Raw genomic sequence first — 18781 nt, 5'->3', positions numbered from 1 at the left:
AAGGGTTCGTTTCCCCCCCCACTCCAACCCTCCCCCTTCCTCATGATGCTGCGGAGTGTTTGGTACCTTTCAGCGTACAAGGTGGGAAATAAGACGTGCAGATATTTTTTCCTCGGACCCCACACCATCACGCGGAATCCATAAACAAGGTAAGCAACGCGTTTGACTTTGGACAATGCGGAATAACGGTTGCATTGGCGAATTAAATGTGTTTTTGGCGCTAGACGGGTGTATGGATGAAGGTACCAGCTAAAAACATTCCCTATCTTACTGGCGTGATTATGCGCGCATACATTAGCTACGCATATTGGCGAATGGCTGGATTCGAAGGGAGCTGGGATTGGACGGGCGACAATAAAACCGCACGTTCTGTTTGTTGTCAGGACGTGTACAATTACGCATTATGTTCGTTTCGAAAACAATTGGAACCGGGAATTCTAGCAGTGTTTCGAGAATTAAACTAAACTTCACGTTACATTTAATTAATGTTAATGCAACGTCGGACACCCTTACAATGTCATTTAGTTTCTCTGTTGGAGATTGGCATGTTATGGTCTGTGTAGCCTCGGAAAATTGTCCAATTTCTCGGTTAGTCCTCGAATATCCATAATGATTTTAAATTCGTTTTCAGTTTGGTCTCGGAGTTATCTAGATATGAATAATAATAATAATAATAATAATAATAATAATAATAATAATAATAGTAATAATAGTAATAATGAAAATAAATCTTTCATTATATTTTTTACATGAGCTGTTGAATATTGAGACGCGCGCGCGCATATGGTATGTGCGTTTCCACGAATGATTACGTGCATTGCTGTATCGGTAAATATGGGCAAATTGTCTTTTTGCACAAATATACGACCCGTTTCTTGTGGTACGACGCAGTTTAGCCCGTACACGTCGTATGGATAAGCTACACGAAATACCAGCCGTGACTGTTTCCAACCCCTGACATCGCAAGCTGCCAGTTCAAGTCATTTCCCCATAGGCACACACGGCTTCTGAGTGTGGATGGAAAAACGCTCCCATCTCGTTGCGCCAGTTGCAGGGTGTGTTGGTGTTGTGTAATAGCGAACGTGGGGATTCACTGTCATTATGCTTCGTGCAAGGAGCAACCGACCGTGTCAATTCGATATGGGTTTTAGACCATGATCATGAACAGCCATCGTTTTGGTAATATCGGTCAAATTAGTTCAAGCGAATGATATCGAACTACAGTAGACTACGTCACATCTATTGAAAATGATATACCAAAAAAACTGAAAAAACAAAAACGTGGTCCTTTCCAGGCATAACTAAATCAAAATGTGTTCTGAGCGCCTCCATGCGACATTTCCAGACTTCCTTTATTTCAGTTTCTAAGACGGTTCACTTTTCTGCATTTGTTTTTAGCAAATAATGAGGAACCAAAAAGTAAAATATTCCTGACGGCGACTTCAAGTACAGAATAACTTAAAACGTGGATGCCGTATGAGTGAATCTTGTTTTGTCGAACTGTCAATTCCAGTGCGCACACCTTTTTGCAAGAGCACTGGTCCATAGTTGGATATTATATGCAAACAAAAACATGAATGGTAGGCTACAGGCTAGCGAGTTCTTTCCAATGTAAAAAACCTTGTTCATGAAACTACCATAGGGGTAAATTGGATTGGTTTCAATGAATAGCTGAAATGGCTCCACAGGCTACAAACCTAAGGAAGTAGTTTGCGCAAACTGGCTTCAAGGGACTCCCAATTTACGTAGCATAGCGTGCAAAAGAGCAATATCTGTGCAAATCTATTTGTCCTACAAGTACCATTGAGTCTCTGGTGTACCATCAGAAGAACTGAAAATGGTCAACATAAAAATGTATGTTTTAATTACACCACAAGGCTTTACTCATCAGTTCATTAGCCTTTACTTAACGGTATTTTTTTATTTTTTTTTACCTTGGATGATATCCTGGTTAAGGGAGACCTGGCCAGAAATGCAGTCGTAAAATGTAGTACAAAATTGGTTCAATGCCAAAGACACACAGCACTACAGTAACAAAACACTTGTGCAACGCAAATTAATGCACCTGGACAAAACAGCGGCCCCCGCCCAATCAAAAACAAGGACACTCCAGAGTACCGTTAACCAGAGATTTAAAGTGACCGGTGCCTATTCTATTGCCTCCAGTATATTCAATATTTTGAGATGTTCCCTACACATTGCAATAAGAGCATGGTGTTTCTAAGAGCTGTATACCTCAGGAACATTACAAAAAGGAAAGCAGATCACCCAATATCGATTTATAAATAAAGATATAATACTGAGTGGTCAAGGAATCCCAGAAACGGAAGCGGGGCAATGTCACCGCAATAAATAACGAATAGCTATAGGTTACGTAGCACATAGAATTGATCAAACCGACACCGTTTTCTCGACGGTTTTCCCCACTGTTCTGCTCACTAAGGTGAAAGCCTGCGTGACCTTTTGTTGTGAAGCCCATTGCTTTGGCTGCATTGAAGAGCAAGGGGGACCAAGCACCATTCTGTGCCGATTCCCTGACATACAGTTGGCGTTGCATTCTCTGAAGATCTGTGGAAATGGGCTTTCAGTGTTTACCTGTATGTTCCACAGTTTAGGAACCCCCCCTCACAACAAAGAGGCTGATTCAGTTAACATTTTTAAGAAGTGCCTTATAACACACAGATTTAAATCTGCTTTTAATTAGCCACATTATTCATTTGACTTTTTAATTGTTCTTAATTACTCTATTGTTTTTATTGCGTCCCATATTTTATCAGTATTACCGTTTGCCTTTTACTGTTTATATTATTTTATTGCTTTGTGAAGCACTTTGAGTTTCATGCCTTGTATGAAAGGTGCTCAACAGAATAGTTTATGATAATTATCTCGCAGTGATACCACACTCACTCAAACCTTGTATAGCTGTTCTTATGCTGCCTGCTACTTGGGGATTGGTTGATCCCCAGTTCTGCACTTGAGCCTGGCCCATCTCACTGCAAACGAGGGTCGCGTCATTCTGATCTGCCCCATCAGAAACAGGAGAGGAGAATGAGGGTTCCTTCCTGGCATCACTGCCTGCAGCAGATGGTGTCATGCCTTGCATTTCAGATTTCCGTCATTTACACCAAATATGCAAGTGGCTCAGTCACAGGTATGAAGTGTAGGGGGCATAGCCTGCATTTTCCTCTTCTGATCTTTAATAATTAATACTAATAATAATAAAAAAAATATTTTTATCCGAAGCAACTTAGTTGATTAGACTAAGCAGGGGTCAATCTCGCCCGGGACAATTCGGTGTTAAATGCCTTGCTCAAGGGCCCAACAGCTGTGTGGATCTTATTGTGGCTACACTGGGGCTTGAACCACCAACCTTCTGGGTCCCAGTCATGTACCTTAACCACTAGGCTACACAGCTGATATGCACAAATGTGGTATGATAATCTCGCTTTGTAGTACAGCCCCACGGTCCAAACGGCAAACGCAAGCGTATACATTCCAGCGCGAACAAACGTCCGTCTGCCGTCTGACGGGAGTCAGCGCTGCCTTCCCCTGCCCCCGCGCATCAGTTTCCCATCATCAGTCTGTGTCTGGCCAGTCCTAACATCCCTACTGCTCTCGTCCGCTGGCATTCCTTCTCAAGCCCTCACCGTGTGACAGAACCGCCTAGTTAACGCCAGTCACAGTGATCCGTCAGATCGGGTCCGCAGAGTGTAATTCAGAGTGGCTCAGACACAGAGACACCTTCTGTGAAGCAGCTCAGACCAACTGGCACACACACTTTCCCCTCAACCTGCCACCTGAAATGCCTGTGGCTATGTCTTTAGTTTATTAAAGCAAGCTAATTTATGATAATTTCAAGTGCTGTGGAAGAGAAACCAATTTAATCTGGTGTGGGAAGAGAAAATATATTTTAGATACGTAGGAAAATACACAGAAGCTCCTCAAGGCTGTTTTTTTGGACCACTGTTTGGTTTTTATTTTTTTATTTAACTGAGTATGATGTCTTCCCCCATGTCCAGTGTCCTTCATTGCAACCATTCTCAGGGAAGTTTGCTTGACAGAAAGCTGAGATGAGCTGTGGGCTCAATCCATTCTTTTTCTCCTCCTTTTCTTTTTTCTCCTTTTCTTGCCTCTAATAGTAAAATATGAAAGAATAAGTAAAGATGGGGAAATCGAGAGAAGGTGAATTAGGCAAATAGATTGTCCTTGCTCCTTCAAACATCAGTTCAAAGCCACATCAGTTAGACGTGGCAGAGGGGTTGGAATATCCTTAAAGATGGTGGACCGATAGATTTTTGGGCCAGGAGCAAGGAAAGGAAAAAAGTAGAGAAAAAAAAAGTAATTGAACTGAGCCCTGTATTAGCAGAGTAGGACGTTCTTCAGAAGGGGTTGGGCCTTGACATCCAAGCCTAGAGTTTGATTTACGGTTGTACGTGTGCCACCTAATAGGGGGGTCATATCAAATAACAGTTCAACCATGGCATCAAGTGATTACAGGCACCAGTCTTCACGTTCATGTAAATGAAGAAATCATAAATACAGCGTTTTATTCTTTCATCAGTATGTATGAAGGAGAGCCAGTACATAAATCATGTACATTATTCATCATCCTCCTGGAAAGAGATATTGGATGCCAATCCATTTGCAGCAAGTAATTTATGCAGAACAAGGAATTCATACAGTGGACAAGAAAGAAGGGGGGTTTAGATTTGAATATTATTTTCTTGGGAGTTTTTGTACATCAAATTAATCTACATACAGCCCTGGCTGCTAGCCTGCTCTGTGTGTGTGTGTGTGTGTATGTTGGGGGGTGTACTTGTTGGCTTCTCTAAACTGCTATTGTCATCATCTGGAGGTATTTCATTAAATTAATTTTAATCAAGATTCGGGCTGATGCGGGTGAGAGGCCTGTACCCAGACCAGCTGGGAGGCAGGAGTGACGTGGGTGAGTAGTTGTACGAAACACCATGGCAAAAACGGTTCTAACAAGGGCTGTAATTCCTACACAGTTCACCCAATATGGATATAAAAACCCTCAAATTAAAAAGTCTGGACTTTAACCACATATTGATTGCATGTAGCCTAGTGGTTAAGGTGCATGCCTTGTTCTCTGACTGTTGGTGGTTCAAGCCCTGGTGTTGCTATACTAATATCTATGCAGTTCTTGAGAAAAGCCCTTTACCCAACGTTACTCCAGGGGGGATTGTCCCCTGCTTGGTCTATTCAACTAGCTTTGGATAAAAGCATCAGCTAAATAACTAATGTAATGATTTTTATTTCAACTGTTTGCTGGAGTACAGAGCGAAAACAAAAAAATGTTTCTTTGTCCAAATACTTATGGACTGCACTGTATTTATACTGCACAATTCATGCACAAGGTGCGATCCAAAGCGATTATCGTAAAATCAGATCGCACTGATATTTCAGGAGCTTTGACAAAGCTGACTCAACAGAACAATTCAAAAACAGAGTGGGAGTACTACTAAAAGTGTTGTTTTTAAATACCAAGGGAAATTGCATGTTTCTCACTGTCTCTCACAGAGTTCAGTCCTAAACATTGCTTCCTACAAAATAGCCTTTTCAGCCACTCCTCTCACCTGTTTTAACAAATGTCAGTTGCATTCAACAGCGGGTGTGTTTAAATGGAGGAGATTGGTGTAGGAATGCATGTCTCACTGGAGACAGACATCCCTGTACTGAAAGGATGAATGTCATTCTCAACTCAGGAACATAATGACATCAGAAACCTGTCAACTGCCATCCACAAGGGCCTAGGGTGCTGATCCTAAATCTGAATTAATTACCATGGGCTTGGAATGGTAATTTCATCCTGTTAAATGTACATAGTCTCATGATTGAGGGCATGCTTTTATAATCTAGGTGTATGTCCTGCATACAAAATTGAATCTATCCCTGTGGGGCGACATTGGCTCAGGAGGTAATAGCAGTCGTCTGGCAGTCGGAGGGTTGCCGATCCCAATTACTCCTGACGAGCTGGTTGGTGCCTTGCATGGCAGCCAATCACCTTTGGTGTGTGAGTGAGTGTGAATGGGTGAATGAGAAGCATCAATTGTACAGCGCTTTGGATAAAGGCGCTATATAAAAGCTTGACACTCAACATGGTTTGACCAGCTCAAGCTACGTTTTCGCTGGTATTTGAAGGTGGTCATAGCTTGATTTTACACCAGGGATTGGCTCTGCTGTGCAGGGGGAAGATGTGCCTTCCATTTCATGTTTTAGGACTGAAGAGGGTGGTGAGGATTTTGGACTGGCAGGTCCGTATGTGTGCGTGTGTGTGTGTGTGTGTGTGTGTCTGTGTGTGTGTGTGTGTGTGTGTGTGTGTGTCATCCGTCCAGCGGAGGCTGCAGTGCTCCTTTTATACTGCTCCACACAGCTCCTGCTGGGTGTCAGATGGTGCGGGCGTGTCTCTCAGGCTGGAACGACATCTTCACCAGGAGCGAAGCGGCTTCAGCACAGCATGAGCTTACCAACCTTACTCCAGTGGTGCATGCTGGGATTGGGAAGCGGCTACGCAATGCCCATACACACAGGAGGGGCACAGTTTCAGCTCTTATACAGAGACAGCAGTGTGGACCATTGAGCAGGAAATGGACCTCAGAACCCACACTAAGAAACAGTTAAACCCTGCGTGGTGCTGTATCTGATTTGCTGCAGGAACATTCCATCTGTACGAAGATGTAGAAATGTCAAAATGCAAGTTCTGCAAGTGGCTGTCGAGAGGGCAGATCTACTAGTGGCATTAGTTTAAGGATATGGTAATACTGTATATGGATAATACTGTATTGGTTTAATAAACTAATGATTGTTGCACCAACATTGGTCTTGTGGACATCTCCTCAAATTTAAAACCACCAACAACCACCAAAGCCAACAGATATAGCGGTGTTATTGTAAAGCTTTAGGTATTTTAACATGATGAATACCAATTTCTCAATTGCTTGGTATTGTATGATGTGTACACACATGCAGAGAAGTACGTTTTCATGTTGCCTTATGAACATGCCACCCAAAGAATATTTCTCTATATCCACCCCTGGAGAGGAATGATGTTCCCTTCATAGAATTTGAGAAAACAAGCCCAAAAACTCTCCTTTCGCAATATGGAATCAAGTGTAGTAATTTATTTTCTCTTTTTTGCTTAGATGTATGTGTCTGTTATACTTGTGAAGCCGTTTATATGATAAATATATTTTCAAAGCATTTAATAAAATAATAAAAATAGAGTGATGTTCCCATACAGAATTGAAACTGTGCCCGTGGGTTTGTGGAGAGAGAGAATGAGGTTGTGTGAAATGGGATACAGCCTTCAGGGCTCGGCTGCTATAGGTCTTCTGGCGTGGCCAATCACAGACAAGGAAAAGCAGAGGGGTAAATACTACAACGCTATTGGCTGAGGGTTTCCCACCCTCAAACACAGCAGCTCGTTAACCCTTTCCTTTCAGGTGGAAAATAAGCGCAGAGCACGATGCAGACCGGGTGAAGTGGGCAGTATCTTAACGTGCCGGCACAAGATAAGTGAAGAGGGAAGAATGTTAAGAGATTCCCGAGAGTAGAAGAATGTTGAGTGTAAAAATACCACGACGCAGCACGCGGGTCTATTTTTAGGACAGCGAGTTTGGATTAGGAGGAGTATTCTCTAGCCATCAGTTTCCTCACACAGACATGTACACACATTATGTACCCTCTTTTCCGTCTCTGATTACCGGTCACGTGCACAGTGTTGTAGCTGTAAAGACAATTAGTCACCTTGCATCCGAAACTAGAAAAGTCATCCAAATTCTAATCAGCCGCTATTTTCAGCCATCCAATTAGCAGACGTCTAATGGATGACATGTTTGGTTTAGCTTCTGGCATCAGTGCTCTGGATGAGAGAACAGAGGTACAGACACGTACCTCGTCTCCTGAATCTTAGTCCTTTCAGGACAACGTTATATATACTGACAGCGGAGGTTCGATTTGTGAAGTGTTTTATTGGAAGATAATACAGGAAACTGAACCAATCGAGGAAAATAAAGTATGTGATACAGGTACATTTGAGGAAAATGCCATAATCAACCGAATCACACCATACTCAACGTGAAAATAGTCTGAAAGACCATTGATATGGCGGTCAATGAGAATTACGTGGAATTACCAAGGTATAGCACACAAATATAAGCCACAATGTAAAATATGAATTTTGAAATTTTGTCCAGGTAGCCTATATGAATAAAGCTGTGGTGTACATTTGTGCCATTTTACTTTGTCCTTAAAGTGTGTAATTTTGTGTGTAATTCACATTTTAGTCATTCTGTCTGAGGCTGTAAATTGGATTTAAGTAGAGTATTGTTGTGACCCTTAAAAGCACCTGCATCTATACAGTGCACACACACCCAATGCCCCAGTGCAGCGATGGGAGATGGCATCTTTCAGATGAGACATTAAACCAAGGTCCTGACTCATTCATGGGATCATTAAAGATCCCGTGACACTCTTCGCAGAGACTAGGGGGTTCCCCGGTGCCCTGACTAAATTTCCTACCCTGGCTCTTTCAACCTGCCACCTAATCACCCCCTGATTCAATTGGCAAAAACATTGTTCCCTCCCTCTCCACCTCAGCTGATGTATGGTGAGCATTCTGCCACAAAATGGCAGCCGTGCCTCACCCAGGTGGGTACAACACATTGGTGGTTATTGAGGAGAGTTTCCCCTCCTCGCTGTAAGCGCTTTGCGTGTCTAGTGAAGTGCTAAATATAAATGTAATGATCCATCTATCCATCCATGTATGACTGGGACAAAGACAGACAGAGCTAGATCAGAAAGGGGTTGAATAACTCAGTCTGTGGTCACCGCCTCTAGGAGGGAAAGCACCCCAGAGTTCCATCTGAAACAAAGCAGCCAATGAGAGGGCTGAGCCTGAGCCTGAACTGTTTAATTATGCATGAGTATCCCAGCAGGGGTGTGGAGCCGGACTGAAGTGCAGCGGTTGCTGGTGGCCTGGTCAGAGCTGCAGTGGGGGTGGGGGGGGGCAGGGGTGAACTCACCAGAGACTACACACATGCAGGGCACTGTTAACTGATGAGGGGGCGGGGTATGTCATGCTTAGATGTTGGTTTTGGGGGGTGGGTGGGTGTGACTTAGTCTCTCATTCTCTGAATTTATGGCTTGTCATGTCATGGTGCTCGAGTGCTGCTCTTGGCAGTCGCAGCAGATCGAATGAGGCAGACAAATCGCCATAGAAACCGAGGGGATGGAGATGATCGTGTCGCAAAGGCAGGCCTGACACTGCAGGCTGGGTGAGTGCATTTCTCACTGATACTGTACTGTGTGTGTGTGTGTGTGTTTCTGTAGCCAGGAACAGGCACTTCATGCAGATTTGTATCATTTTTATGTCCCGGCTGTGAGTGTATGTGCAAGATTGGAGAGGCAGAGAACTGTAAAATGGACCAATCATTCCCAGTGTTTCTGCTCATTTTCTGTAATCATCAGGCTCGCCAATTAAGACTTAGAATCGCTCACCAGCAGATTTAGTTAAAAGTACTTTGGTCCGATAGTAAATTCTGCAATGTCCACAAATATTTTGGGTACATGAAATGATTTGGAGTGTAAAAGACATGCTGGTTACAGTAATAACAGGCATCCCTTATCTGCTGCTCACTTGGCACTAACTGCCCCCAGTGGTTTAGGCACCATGTCAGGAAAAGATGGCATGGTCATTTTATGCAGTGCTTTAGCCAAGGCCGGCGTACTTACAATTTACACACCATGTTATATCACATTACTGTTGATTATAGTAAGCAGCAGACAATCCCCCCTGGAGCAATGTGGGGTTAAGGGCTTAACAGCTGCACTGATATTATTGTGGCTACACCTGGGCTTGAACCACCAACCTTTCAGGTCTCAGTCATGCACCTTAGCCAAGAGGCTACAAGCTGCCCAATGTTGGCCAGGGGTGGTTGGCACACAGTTTTAGCCAAGGATAGGGTGATGTTCTTGGCGCTGTAATCCGCTGCTCAAAATAGCAAGAGGAAGTGAGAGAACAGGGCATTTATTCCTTCCTTTTTTAAAGGTACAATCAGTCATTTCTGACTCCTAACAGTCAGGAGAGGAAGTGCAGCTACAAACACTGTTTATCCCCCCCTTCTCTGTGAACATGCTGACGTTGGTTTGTGAACTATTTTGAAACCCTAATTTATGGACTATAAACACAGGCAGAGGGTGAGTCAACATGGCAGTGAGCCTTTTTCAATGATAGGAAGAGATTTACAATGGTCTTGTAACAATGCTTTAACACAAATCTTACCTATTGTACCTTTAAACCAGAAAAGAAAATGGTTGCCATGGCTCCGTCATCCAAAATGAGGCTTCACCCAGTTCAGCTGTGGGTTCCCTGCAATGCAGTGGAGACTGTTAAACTGTATGTTTTGCATTGTCTGGTGGAAATTGACTGCACTCAGGGCTCAATAGTGCTCCTATTTTGGGAGCACATCAAATTTGGATGTTTCTAAATTTTCCTACTTAGGAGCACATGTTAGTGTTGTGCCTTTTTTTGTGGTTTCTCAGCTGAATTGATAGATATGCAGGCCCACACCTCATGTCATGGTTCCTTGGGCATAAGCTGGTTGCTTATTTTTAAGAGGAAACAAATGGGCAGCTTCAAGGCAAGAGTGGGTCAGCCTGTAGCCTTGTGGCTACTTGTGGCCATTGAGCCAGGCCCGTGTGGGCTCAAGGAGGATGAAATCTTTGTCAGCATGCCCCCATTTCCAAAAAAAAAGTAACATTATGGCACAGTCAGTAAATGACTTCCATTTGAGTTTTAGATAAATTGTGAGTTAGTTAGTTTCAGAAGGCTTTGCTGACGAAGAAATTAACTCAATATCTCAGCAATACCAGTGAGCAGTTCTGCTGGTAATTACAGTAGTTGAGACTGGAAAGGAGTTGGCATTTTAAGCAATAAGTTACCCAGCTGCCAAACTCCCTTCACAGCTGTTACTAGTTTGATCTTTTCTTTCGCAGAGTCAGACAAAGCTGTGTGGTTCTTTTAATCCATCGCCGATAAGCAATTTCACAGCTCGCAAGACAACAGCAGGCACCAGCAGTGCTCTCAGTTTGCATTTTCCTCTTCTAAAGCAGTGACTAAGCAGGTTTTGTCCCCAGAAAATACCCAAATGTTTACTGTGTTTTAAATGGCTCTTTGCTTGGAGTGCTTTTATACTTTTTGCTAAGGACAATGACCACAGTCAACATCGGGGGACAATAGAATGCTCTACGATTTCAGTTAAGCAACACATTTTTGGAAAACCCCTAAAGGGGTCCAGAAAGTAGATCACTGATCCACAAATCTGGACTTGATGGTCATTAGATCTCATGGTCCATAGTTCCGGAAATGTCATCGACTGGCCAGATATTACACTCCCCTGGTGTCAGGGTTAAATCAGTCCTGATGGCCAGATCTGAGCATCTACACAGTAAATCTCCTCCCCCAACAAAGCAAAATAAAATGGCAGCAACCGTCTAAACCAGCGATCAAATCACGGGCCTCGAGGGCCAAGAACTGCTGGCTTTCCACCCTCCTTTCACCTGGGAGTCAGGTGTGAAGACAGTCTGGCCAAATCAGCAGCACTAATTGTTCAGTTAATTAGCTGGGAGAAAAGAAAACCAGGGCTGGATTCGGGGGCGTGGTTTGATGATCCCCTAATTTGTTGTACTATAGGCCCGCTAAACCAAAGTGGCTCAATTCATTTGCAGATATTAACTATAGCGGTGACATTATGCCCCCTCTGGCAGAGTTGCAGCCTGTGTGTTAGTCTGGGAGGGCACTGCAGAGCTGGGAGACTCTGGGGTGGGAGGGGGGTTATTCACATGACTACAGCAGGTATGTGGGCCGACAGAACAAGCCCTTGAGTGTGATAGAATGTGACTGTATGTACACCCGTGAGTATAGAGTAGGCGTGAGAGGGATTACCTTTTCTATGAATGCAGCGCTGGAGGATTTACTCTCACTGTCAGTGTGGCAGTTACAGTAAGCCCAGGGGCTTAGAGGGATGAACATACGCTCACTGTGCACTTTATTAGGTACACCTAAAAGTACACCGGCTTGTAAATGCTGCTCCTAGGTAACTACGATGGGTCAAATGCAGAAGACAAATTAACCCACAGGGTTCAATAAAGGATATCTTAACTTATCTTATAAATGCAAATATTTAATCAGCCAATCACGTGGCAGCAACTGAATGCATAAAAGCATGCAGACATGGTCAGCTGTTTTTCAGACCAAATGTTAGAATGAGGAAGAAATGTGATCTAAGTGACTTTGACCGTGGAATAATTATTGGTGCCAGACAGGGTGGTTTGAGTATCTCAGAAACTGCTGATGTCCTGGGATTTTCACGCACAGCAGTCTAGTTTGCAGAGAACTGTGCAAAAAAAAAACAGTTCTGCAGGCAAAAACACGTTAATGAGAGAGGTCGGAGAAGGGCCTGACAGGTCAAAGCTGACAGGAAGGTGACAGTAACGCAAAATAACCACAAATTACAACAGTGGGATGCAGGAGAGCATCTCTAAACACACAATGCGTCAAACCTCTTAGTGGATAGGATACAGCAGCAGAAGTGCAAGGAATGCCTAATAAAGTGCTCACTGAGTGTATGTAGTCCACATCGCCACAGTGGGAGGTGAGGTAAAGTGCAAAGTGTTCCTGTCGTTGTTTGTTTCTGTTATTCAGCACCGACTCTTCCGTGTCTCACCATTCCCAGTGTGACTATGAGCTATGGGGAGACCCAGACTTCATCTGCTGTGGTCGACTTCTGCTTTTAAAGTCTCTGGAAACTTCTATTAAGGGATCCCCAAGGGATTGTCAAATGCCGGTAGGTGTATACCAGGACTAGTTCATGAATAAAATGCTATAATACGCAACAGCAGTAATGCATTTAAATTACTGTATGATAAAATGAATCACAGAAACTTGACATTCATATAAGGCAAGGCTCTTACACCTGCCAAGAATAGTGACCTTTAACTCCTGGGAACTCCATCAGTGGGGAGAACAGGGAGAGTTATGGTTAAGATGAAATCACCCAATTAGCATGCCCCATTTCGGAAGTAAATTTTACATTATGACAGTCATTGTAGTGTGAGATTAATGGTCATTTAATCAATTAATTTAGCTACTGTTGTGTGTTATTGAACAGTGGGCTGGGCTTCACTTAAAACTGGAGGCACTAGTATGCTTGTGTTACCTTAAATCTCTTGATTCAGAGAATGGGCTTGATTAATCTCGGTCTTGTGATTGAAGCATTATTGCTTTTGAATGTAGGAGGCTGTTCTAATCCACAGAAGTGCCATTTGTGCATATTGCGCACTGTATTTTAGGGTGGCCAAATTTACTAGGTCTCCCAATATATCTCTCATGAAACCGGCTCCACTGGAGAGTGCACTGAAGACATTCATAGGATTGTTTGTGTAGGGGGCAGCCTGCAGCCTAGCGGCTAATGTACATGACTGGGACCCGGAAGGTTGGTGGTTCAAGCCCCGGTGTAGCCATGATAAGATGCACACAGCTGTTGGGCTCTTAACCCCACATTGCTCCAGGGGGAATCGTCCCCTGTTCAGTCAAATCAACTGTAAGTCACAAATAATCCACTGTTATATAGCGTCACTCTGAGCACACAAATACAACCTGCTAATAGAATAGAACCAAATAGGATCATTCTTAGATCGCCAAGTCTCTAACAATTGCTAATCAGAGTTGCAAGAAAACACAGAAAAATGTCCAAAGTGTCTAAATGATTCTGATTGGCTGATCGGAATAACAGTAAACCAAGGAACTGGAGACGGCTGGGTGAAACTACAAGATTCCGTAGCTAATAAGAGACACTGAACAGCTGGTCTAATGAACAACACGGCAACTAACAAAACTAGCAACAGTTGAGTTTCCTTAATGTCTAATACTGGTGCACTAAGTAACATTAGAATCCAGTAGTCCTACTCTCTAGTCAGACAGCCTTCAGCAGCTTCTACGCACCTGGTGGAAAGTGTAATTTTTTATGTTGGACATACTGGGCTACAGGAGACACAGCCATGTCTGAATCAGTACACTTGCCTCCTATTGAGTATTCTTTGAGAGGAGACATGAAAGGTGATGACTCAAAGGTGATTAAAGATCTTACAGCGATAACCACAGAGCAAGGGGTTCCATGGAAAAATTCCCAAAATGTCCACTCGACCACATAATCATCCGTTTCTACCTTCTCCCAGCTAAACTTGTGGTTGGAGTGTGTTCTGGCACAAAATGGCTGCCATGCACATTGGTGGTTGAGCAACATTTCCCTTCTTCATTGTAAAGTGCTTTGAGGTAACAAGAATAAATGCTCTAAAGTATAGAAATGCAGTCCATCCATGACTCTACCATGACAGTTTGCTGTACACCTGACATTTTACCTGTGTGTACAGGTGTGGCAGGTAAGAGAAAGACCCCAGACTCTAGAGAAGAACACAAGCCCAGCTGTCTGAGGATCACTGCACAGCTGAGCTCCAAGGATCATAATAAGCTTCTCTCATCACATCCCAGCATTAATATCTGCCCTGAGCCTTAGATCCAGTCCAGACTGCTGACTAATACATTCTGCAGCATGTGGATAAGGTGTAGCCACGATAAGATGTGTACAGAGGTGAAACTGCTGTATTGAGCACTGAAGATGCCTCTTCATCTCTGTTTGTGCACACACACATGTGTAGGAATGCTTGTGTACTGTGTGTGTATATGTACGGTGTAGCATGCATGTGTGCACCGATTGACCAGTGCATATACACCAATGAATGGAGTCATAAGTAGCCGCTCTCATCCTGGAGACATAGCACAGCTTGGTTATGTCACAAAGACTTCAGCTTGGAGGCAAAACCTTGGCTAACATCTACTGAACATATTAGGGCAGTAACTGCACTATCCTCCTTTCCATAGCAACCTTCCCACATATTCGGAGGGCGTATTGAAGCCTCAACTTCAGATTCCGGTTGACCCCACTCAGCCAAGTGTGGAGAGGAATGTGTTGATCAGGGATGGGCAACGCGGGCCGTGCCTGTTTATGGATTTCAGACCTGCAGAGCCTTTGCTCTTAATTATCTCATTAGCACAATCATTTCCGCAATCTGTCATTTAGAGCCACATTCTGTGATATAAAAACAGCAGCTGATAAATGTTGTAGTTTTGTAGCATTTCATTGTGGTCTAATTTACGAGTGAATTGGTCATGGGGCATATGGCTAATTAGCTGATTGAGCCAGGGAAACAAACCGGATTTGCCCATCCCTGGTCTCGACATTTCTCACAAATTAGCACTTCCAGTGCCATTAAACTCTTAGGAGTTTCAGCTTTACAGAGTGATTAAAAATAAATAAATAAATAAATCAGTGTGCAGTTTGTAGGGTCAAACTATAAAATGGACTCATTTTATAGTAAATGAGGCAGCATATTGACCATATCTGTACACAAATACAGTTTCATGAATAAAATTGATGTTGGAATAGTCTCTCATTAGTAGATAATAAAATCTATGGGTGAGAATGCCATTATACATTTTTATTAAAATGAACCAAATGTGGAGAAACTCTAAGATCTTAAATACAATTGATACGGATTACTGCAGCTCAATCTCAGGAGGAGCAGACAGGCTGGGGAGTGCTTCGTTAGAGGGTTTTGGGGGGGAAATGTGAAGCAGGAGGTTTTTTGGATTTCAGTTGCGTCTCTTCTCCCTTCAGGATTTGAGGGAAGGAAGCACTGGAGGGCAATAAGAGCAGCTTTGAACTCGACTACAGGGGCAGGATGGGAAATGGCCGCTAATCAGGGACGCTTCTCTGTGCTTCTGTCTTCAGATCAAAAGCATGAGGCTTGCTTCTGCTCTGCTACACATGGAATCAAGGGAGGGAGAGAGGGAGGGAGGGAGAGAGCCTGGTTTTTAGAGCTAGCCATCCTATTCCACTTATCCTTACCCTGCTAGTGTTACTTTCCCCCTGGATACAGAACACATACTATTTAACAAGGCTTTTAGTGCCCTACAAGGAATTAAAATGAAACAAAGGTGTAACTTGAAAGGTGATTCTAAGATACACAAAGGTGTTGAGTGATAGTGGAGGAAAATCAAAAGAAAGAGAACAGCTCTTCACCTTGGGATTTTTTATTTTTTTAAGCTAAACTTTTGACATTAGATAACACAGTTCTTGAACCTTTGCCATTTTAAATAAAATTTTTATTTCGTAGTCTATCCACACGCAACCGGTTACTCGAATTTTAGTAATGGCAGCCTTTGGCAGGCAGGGAGTTTGTGGGCTGCAGTGTGTTTGCACACACGTAGGATAAATGAAGTGAGCAGAGTGTGAACAGTTTGAATTTCATGAGGCTCGAAATGACGGTTGCTGCATACTATCTGAAGATCTTTCTGTCTTTGAGCTGCGAAACCCTGCAAAATCCTGTCCTTAAGACACCCCTAAGGCTCAAATATTAGGCATACAAACGTCCTGATATTAATGGCAAAAAACATTAAAATTCAGTGAAGGCAGGCATTTTCACAGACTTAACAGGCAAGTTTGGGTTCATTAAGCTTTGAGACTGAGACACATCATTAATTGATTTTTGCACACAGAATGTTCTGTATTTGCAGCAATGCAAATTTATGCATTCAACTTTTCAACAATAATACACTGTTCCCCGAGTATAATTACTTGATTATATTTATCTGATTGAACAACATATTTCTTATTGTGCAATAAATAACCGCCCCCCCCCCCCCAAGCTTGAATATAAAATAATATAAACAATGTTCAGTGGCTACACATCTCATTAGAAGCATGTAACTGCACAATTTGGATGCAGTGCAAGTGTGTGTATGTGTCTGGAGTTGGGAAAAGTGTATTCCTTCAATTGCGTTTAAAAAAAGAAAGAAACGTAGACTAATTTAGGCATATGAGTCATACGTGTGTTGTTGATGATGTTTCGGTAGTCTGAAAATAAAGCTTGATTATCTGCAGGATGGCTTACTACTTATTACTAACGCAAAAAGGGCACATCTCTTTGAGGAACCTGCAAAATGGCATGAATAATATGCTTTCAGTGGGGGAAAGCTAAATATTTCATAAATATCGTGCACTCTGTCAGCAGTGACTTTCATGATTTTCCTCTCTCACTGGCCTTCTTTATTGCTGTGTGCTTTCAGAGCAGAAATTCATCTTTACCCACAAAAAATAATTTATCCAATACTGGCAAAATAAAAAAAAAACCTAAATATACTGGTAGTGATTTATAGGCATAACACAGTGCAGCCATTTACTGAATTGACCTTATCAGAAAATTAGGAACGTCACAGGACAAGGCAAAAAAAAAAAACCCAACATGTATCGCCATGGAAACAGCCACATTGTCACACACTGTCATGTGTTCACCATTATACTGCATATGAAAATGTATTCATTAAATTAACTCACAAACAAAAGTGCCATGTCTGCTGGTGCTCAAGAGGAAGTGGGCTGTTGTGCTGACAACAGGACAATGCTTCACAAATCATTCTGAATCCCACCGGGGGCGTGACTATGAATCTGCAACAACAAATAAACGTCCCTGTGGCTTTTGTGCTTACTCGTGTACAAGCACTGTCGCACGTGTGCAATACTGAAAGTGTAATGTCACAGCAGACCTTGCTATAGTTCTGGCCTTTCTCTATGCAGAACCCAGCATTATTCTGCATGACAAGAAATGTTTCCAGAGATCTCCATTGTAATACACTTGGTTATTGCATTACCTCATAAGTTTGAGTTCTTTTGTCTCGGTTAGGCTCTACAAATCTATACCGCTAAGTAAATATTATGTGCTCCTGCTTGGCAGCCACCATCTAGTACCATTGAAGTGGATCCTGTTGTGTTTTTACAGAAATTAACCGGTGACATTTGAGGTTTTAAGCAACATCGCTTGCATAGCTTGAGGGAAAAATTATAATTAGTACATGCCCGTTAAGCAAAGCAATTATCTAACATCAAATGCAAATGATTTCTTTTAGCGACTGACCGCAAAAACAAAATGCTGGCTCTTTAGCGAAGGAATAATTCACGAGGCCGAGGCGCTGGCAAAAGGCCGTTTCTGAAGACGCGATGTGAGAGCTGGATGTGGGTGTTCTGTTTAATCAAAGCCCAATTTTCCCTCCAAAGACAAACATTGTGAATGAGAAAAATTTACTTCTCTCCCTCATTCTCTGAAATGTAGTGAAATAATGCTGAGGAGAAATTATCTGCTAGGTCAAAATTGAGCACTGAGTCGGGTTCCAGAACCAAAGACACTTCTTATTCACCACGGTGGCACTAATTCACTAAAGTCAGTATAATAAACAACTCAAAAATCAGAAGGAAAAGAGGGATGAGCGATATCTCTGAAAGAGAGATGGAAAATCAGCACCTCTCTCTTTTCTCTTCTCCGCCTTTCCTCTTTGTACTTTGTGTCTGAGATTGTGTAACTGTGGTGCAGGGGGATCTAACACAATCCCCATTCAAGGGAGAATGTTCTCCTGTGACTGACGGTATTGATTTTCCTGTGCGCTGCGCAGTAGATGTGGAAATGAATGGGGTTGGTAATGGAGAGGTTTGGGTCGAGCTTATTTCAGACGCGAGTGCCACGTCCTCTCGCTGCATAATCGCATTACAGACGGCAGTTTGGCAGACACTCTTATCTGAAGAAACAAACATCAGTGTTACTCTCAGGAACACAAGAATTTGCTATTGAAGAGAGGCAGAGATGGCCATTT

The sequence above is a fragment of the Conger conger genome, chromosome 13 (genome assembly GCF_963514075.1).
Source record: "Conger conger chromosome 13, fConCon1.1, whole genome shotgun sequence".
Lineage (NCBI taxonomy): Eukaryota > Metazoa > Chordata > Actinopteri > Anguilliformes > Congridae > Conger > Conger conger.
Note: the sequence above shows the minus strand (reverse complement) of the source record.